The 5,777-nt window shown below is 42.2% G+C and overlaps 1 long non-coding RNA gene across 3 annotated transcripts; it reads left to right on the top strand.

The window, feature by feature from the left end:
* The first annotated feature begins 621 nt into the window (after nt 1–621).
* On the top strand, nt 622–5,313 carry LOC134439786 (uncharacterized). 3 transcript variants are annotated; one of them, XR_010032851.1, is made up of 5 exons: nt 622–657; nt 856–987; nt 1,178–1,487; nt 2,255–2,331; nt 4,963–5,313. It is a non-coding gene; the product is annotated as an uncharacterized LOC134439786 (long non-coding RNA). The 3 variants fall into 3 exon arrangements; XR_010032850.1 differs by lacking the exon at nt 622–657 and having other exon boundaries at nt 746–987; nt 1,178–1,275; XR_010032849.1 differs by lacking the exon at nt 622–657 and having other exon boundaries at nt 746–987.
* The last annotated feature ends 464 nt before the right edge of the window (nt 5,314–5,777 follow it).

The raw sequence follows: 5,777 nt of genomic DNA, 5'->3' as shown, positions 1-5,777 counted from the left end.
TCTGACTGTGTGTGTACGGCCACAGTAAATGTTGATTAGCCGGTGTAACTTTTCGGTTTGAAAAAAGACGAGACGTGAGACTGCGTAGTGCGTGACAGAAGGGGCTGTGTGTGCTTGTGTATGGGTGCGCGTTTGAATGGGTGCGTCGTGTGTAGAACTAGATGCTGCAGTTTGCAGCTGGTTTGATTCATGTCGTGGGTCACTTACCAATGTATGTAGGCCTAATTGGCTATGACCTTTGAAATAGTTGAAAGTAAATCCCAGTAGTATCTAGTGAAACACACATGCAAACGCCCTTCTGTCCCTCATTCCCTCAAACTCGATCTTCTACATTTGTTGTGTAAAAAGGACACAAGGAACACGTTTTTTGTATCAATGATCACTTTAGGATATTCCAGTGCATTTACATTCAATATATACTGTACCTTGAGTGAGGTAGAAATGCATATTGTTGCAAATATAAATACTGTTAATTTGTTATTTTTTTGTAATTAATCATTTACTGAATTTCTTTGTAGAATATGTTACTATTATTTGGGTTTTTGTTCTCTGCATAACTGTCTCTTTCACCTATATTAATTCCTCAGCATTCAAGATGTTTGTAGGGTCCTCTCAGCTACCTCCTCAGCTACCTCTCACAAGGTGCCCCTGAAAAAGGTGATGAAAGTTCTTGTGTAGTATCTAATCTATGACTATTAGTGTGTGTGTGTGTGTGTGTGTGTGTGTGTGTGTGTGTGTGTGTGTGTGTGTGTGTGTGTGTGTGTGTGTAAAATCTGTTGTAATTATTTTACATTTTTCTCTGCATAGCTGTCTCCTTCACCTATATTAGTTTATCTGTCTTTCTGGTCACAACAGAAATTCAAGACGTTTGGGTCCTCAGCTCAACTGACCAAGACCTTTGCTCATTGAAGGCATGAAGTAATTTGTGATGCCCCCACGATTGCAGTTTTTAAATCCAGATGGCTTGCTCTTTTTAACATGTGCGAGGTAAGTTATTTGTTGATTTTTTGTGTGTTTATTTCCTCATTTTAGTAAGACCATCAGGCCTTTTTGTAACCTTTGTCACAAGTCTTAAGTTACAAGTATTTTGTAGGTATGTGTTTTGTGCCCTGTTTCAAGTTAAGTGCCAAGTTCAAGAGGATCATGACAGTTGGTTTGCTGTTGAATTTCTTCTCAGAGCTGGATGGTCTTTCAACAACACTGCTCCGGGTCTTCAGCAAGAAAGGTGCTTCTCATGCAAGGAAGATACAGAGGATCCTGGTGCCCATGACTCAGGTAAAACATGCACACTGCCATGCATCACAGTAATGCTAAAATTTCAAGATCTAATGTAATGGGGAGAAGTAGGGTGTCTTGGATCATATTGCATTTCTCCCACTAATTTCAATCCTTCAGCCAGTTTTGAACTCATTGTCTTCACCTCAGTTCTAACTACAGCTGGCTTTACACACAGCAGTCCTGGGCAATGATATAACAGTCTTTTGCAGGTCAGTTGATGTGGTTGCTGCTCTGTTTTATTATTATTATATTTTTTATTTGATTCTCATGTCTGTCTGGCTTGCGATTCCCATGAAATGATCAGGGGAATTAAAGGTACACTGTGTACGAGTTTTAGTTGTTTATTTCCGGAATTCATGCTACCCATTCACTGATGTTACCTTTTTCATGAATACTTACCACCACCATCAAATTCTAAGTATTCATTATGACGGAAAAATTGCTATTTTCATACATGAAAAGGGGGATCTTCTCCATGGTCCGCCATTTTGAATTTCCAGAAATAGTCATTTTTAGCTGCAGAAATGACTGTATTTGGGCCATACTAGAAAATATTAGTTTATTACTTGGTAAGCTTTCATGAAAAGGTCAAATTTGGCAATAGGCAGCCCAGTTTCAATTAGCAGCGTAGTTGCAGTACCTTTTTTGACCATTTCCTGCACAGTGTACCTTTTTAAGGTCAGACGTCACATTTTGGCATCACTTCAGTACGTTTGGAACCAGGGCTGAGTGCTGAAATGGTACCGAGTACTTGGGGCTAATGGAAAAGTGTCAGAGCTGCAGCATGCCATATCAAACAGTGACGTACTGTACCACTTCACTGCCAGTACCAACGATACACTGCGCTACTAGATAAATGAGATGTGTCCTTTGTTTAATGTGGTTGTACCTGTACTGCGTTTATTCTTCCTGTTGGTTAAAATGTTTTTCCTGCATGTTTGTTTCCTGGCATACATTGACCGGCCCTCATACGCAGACTGACAACATTGATGTGAAGAGGGAGTGCATGCTGAGGAGCTGACGGTCTACCTGAATGAAGAGCCAGACAAAGTGGTATGTTACAACTCGGCAGCTAGATCTGTCTTTTTCGTTATTAGGTGGCATAGGGAGATCGCACACATCAGTGGCCTGCAAGGCTCATTTTGTTGGGCTCTGGTGGGTAGGGTTGTGCCGATAGACGATGTCATCGTCCATCGGCGATGGACAGCTGGCATCACGATGGACAGCCAACATCGTGATGCCAAGGAATTTGTATTTTTGAAGCCGCTGCTATTGCCATCATTACGGTGCTTGGCATTGCAATAAACTGAAACATTACCGTAAAATCCTTAGTAGCAGCGGACTGCGCAGGTAGCAGGACTGAACGGACCGAGGTTGTCAACACAAGCCTCAAGCAGAGTGAATTTTATAGCTACGAAAAAAAACGCAATGGAATAAAAAAAAAAAAACTTGTGAACTAAGCCCTACTATTGTTTGCTGCATATGAGTTCAAGTAAGTGTCTGATTGCCTACATTTATTTATGTGACCCAAGTTTCTACAACGGAGAGTCATGAGGCATTGGTTCTCCCTCCGGAGTAGCCTAAAGTGAAAGCAACAAATCGTTCAGCAATTGCGACAGTTTACCATTTCATGTTTAACGGAAATTCGACTCAAAATGTTTAATCTCTCCGCGATGGAGATGTCTTGTGAAGTAGCCACACAAGATTGTAAGCTACACTTCTGATTAGCCCACTGCCAAGAGGGAGGGCAAGCGATTCCATGTCTGCCCGCGTCTTTGTGGCTTCACCGCAATTGTTTACATTGATGCATTAAAAAGTCTCGCCGTGTGCTTAAGAAACATTCGCGTCGGGTAATTTGCTAACTCGGGCTAAAATCCATTGCAAAACCTCGAGAAGGCATGCGTGGGTTCTCATCTCTTCCATTTGACAAACGTTCTGGGCTTCCCTGCATGGCTAAAGTTATGTACCGGTATGCAAAAAACGCCATGACACAGCTGGTCTTGAAATAGAACTACGCCGTCAAATAACACACTCTAGTAGCAGCCTGCAGTAGGCTGCATCGCGAAATTTACTGAAAATAAGTTTCCACGCGGTGGAGTTTGGAAGAGCGGGCTTAAAGCAGCTGATGGTGACACGAGAGACAAGGGCGATGGGGAGGGGTCGGTCGGGGAGAGTCGCTCTCTCAGACAGCAGAGGAGCGACCATCTCTGTTGCAGACAGTAGCGCAGCTGGAGGAGGTTTAAACTTTTTTTTTGTAAGAATTTAAAAACTAATATATTTGACTTAGGCCTACTCTTAAAGCAAATATATTAAAATAATAGCTTAGCGAAAGCCAAAAAAACGAAACATATGATCATTTAAAAAAAAAATGTAATAAAACAATATCATCGTCCATCGCATCGTCTCACTGTAAACATCGTCAGCTGCCAATTAGGGGGACATCGCCCAAGCCTACTGGTGGGCTCCTCCTGTGCTACCTGACATGTCTCCTGGCATCTCATCCACGTTCTGGACACTGCTGGAGGACACACCAAACCTTCTTGCATTGATGTGCCATCTTGGCCTCAGTTATGTGTTCTTTGCAAACACGAATCTGCCCAATTCCAGCTTTGCTAAAGCACCCTCACATCATCACAAACCCTTTGCCAAATTTCACGTTCAATCCAACACCAGTCATCTCTGATTTGTAGATCTCTGCAGGTCTCTATCTACCCATGAGGGTGTTGCACTTGCTGTGGCACATTGCGAAGGCCGCATTACTGAAGCAGCAGAAGTTATCTTAGAAGAAAACTTAAACTCAATATAGGTTTTAGTTCTGGAATACGATCGTGCTGTAGGGTAATAGTTTTCTCATAGTTTCACCTTAGACAACTCCCCCTTAGGAGACCAAACTTTGAGCAGACTCTTTTGCATTGGATGGGTGGGGTTTGACATATCTTTCTCTCTCATGCAATTTTTGGTTGACAATGTGCCTAAAAGGGCCAATATGTTCAAAATACTAATAATTGTGCTGGTGGGGCAGTCGTGGCCTAGTGGTTAGAGAGTTGGTTTTTCAATCTATTGGTTGCAGGTTTGAATCTCCCCTGACCTGTCACTACATCTCCATCAATGGCTAAAGTGCCTAAGGCAAGGCACCTAACCCCACATTACGCCAGGGCCTGTAACCAATACCCTGAAAAGTAATAAATGTAAGTCGCTTTGAATACATGAAAGCGTCAGCTAAGTGTAATGTAATGTATTGTAACAATTTTGCACACTGTATACTTAGCTGTATGTGTAAAGTTTCTCACCAACACTCGTGAAAAGATCATGACCCTGTTTCTCAAAAGCACCGTTGTTAGTTAGCGACTTGGTATTTTGCCAATGGGAAATTGCATGCAAGCAAAGTTTTTACTGTAGTTGAGATGCTGTTGAGAAACATACTCCAGAATGGGGTCATAGCCACACCAAAAACGAAGAGAGGTAATTGAACATCAGTTTGATCTCACATTCAATTGCCTAAACAGGCAGTGTGAGGGCACACAAGTCAACATCCTCCTCATACCTTTCATAAACTATACTAAATATACTACTATACTACTTTTCCCATCTCTGGGTGTGTTAGGGTGGACAGAAATGCCCCAAACTTGCGCCCACAAATACCGCTTACGGCTTCAATCATGGGTTTTGTTTACTGTTTTCCAGGATGTTGATCTGGACGGTCCAGCTGAAACGTATTGTCTTCGTGTGCGTGTGATCGGCAGAGAGTCCTCAACGACATTGGTAACGTACCTGTGGCCATTGCAGTGTTTGTTTTGGTTTATGCTCTTAATCTCTGTTACCTTCCAGAATGGAAGTACACTTTCAAATTTCTGTTTCATTCTAACCGTCTGTTTCATCAGTTTTTGCACTGCTTTTAAATGTACACTGTGTAAGATTCTTAGTTGTTTATTTCCAGAATTCATGCTACCCATTCACTAATGTTACCTTTTTCATGAATACTTAGCACCACCATTAGGGTGCATCAGTTGCCCCCTATGAAAAGATATGGCCTTGGCCCTATAGTAAAAATGTTCTACACCCAGTAAAAACACACTGTGTAAAATATTTTGAAATTTGGATGAAGCCTACCTGGGCCACCAGCCCCATGAAAATAGAAAATAATGGTGATAGTCAAAATCTTGAATAGAAACAGGGCTGGACTGGCCATCTGGCATGGCGGGCATTTCCCGGTGAGCCCCGCACCCTCGTGGGCCCCCATTGTTTTATTTTTTACATTACTGAAAATAGGGGCCCATGACGGTGCGGGGCCCACCGGTGAGTCAGTTCTCCGGCACTAATAATAATGAGGGGGCCCCCTTAAATCCGAAAGTGCCCGGGCCCTATTTATCGCCCAATCCAGCCCTGAATAGAAATGGACATTTTGTTGCATAAAGCTACCCAATAAAAACATATTGCCTCAGCTGTGTGATAAAAAAAAATTCTATGCACAGTAAAATCACTCTGTGGAAAATGTGTTG

This window comes from Engraulis encrasicolus, chromosome 23 (assembly GCF_034702125.1).
Source record: "Engraulis encrasicolus isolate BLACKSEA-1 chromosome 23, IST_EnEncr_1.0, whole genome shotgun sequence".
In the NCBI taxonomy this organism is placed as follows: domain Eukaryota; kingdom Metazoa; phylum Chordata; class Actinopteri; order Clupeiformes; family Engraulidae; genus Engraulis; species Engraulis encrasicolus.
This window is presented reverse-complemented; position numbering and strand designations above follow the sequence as displayed.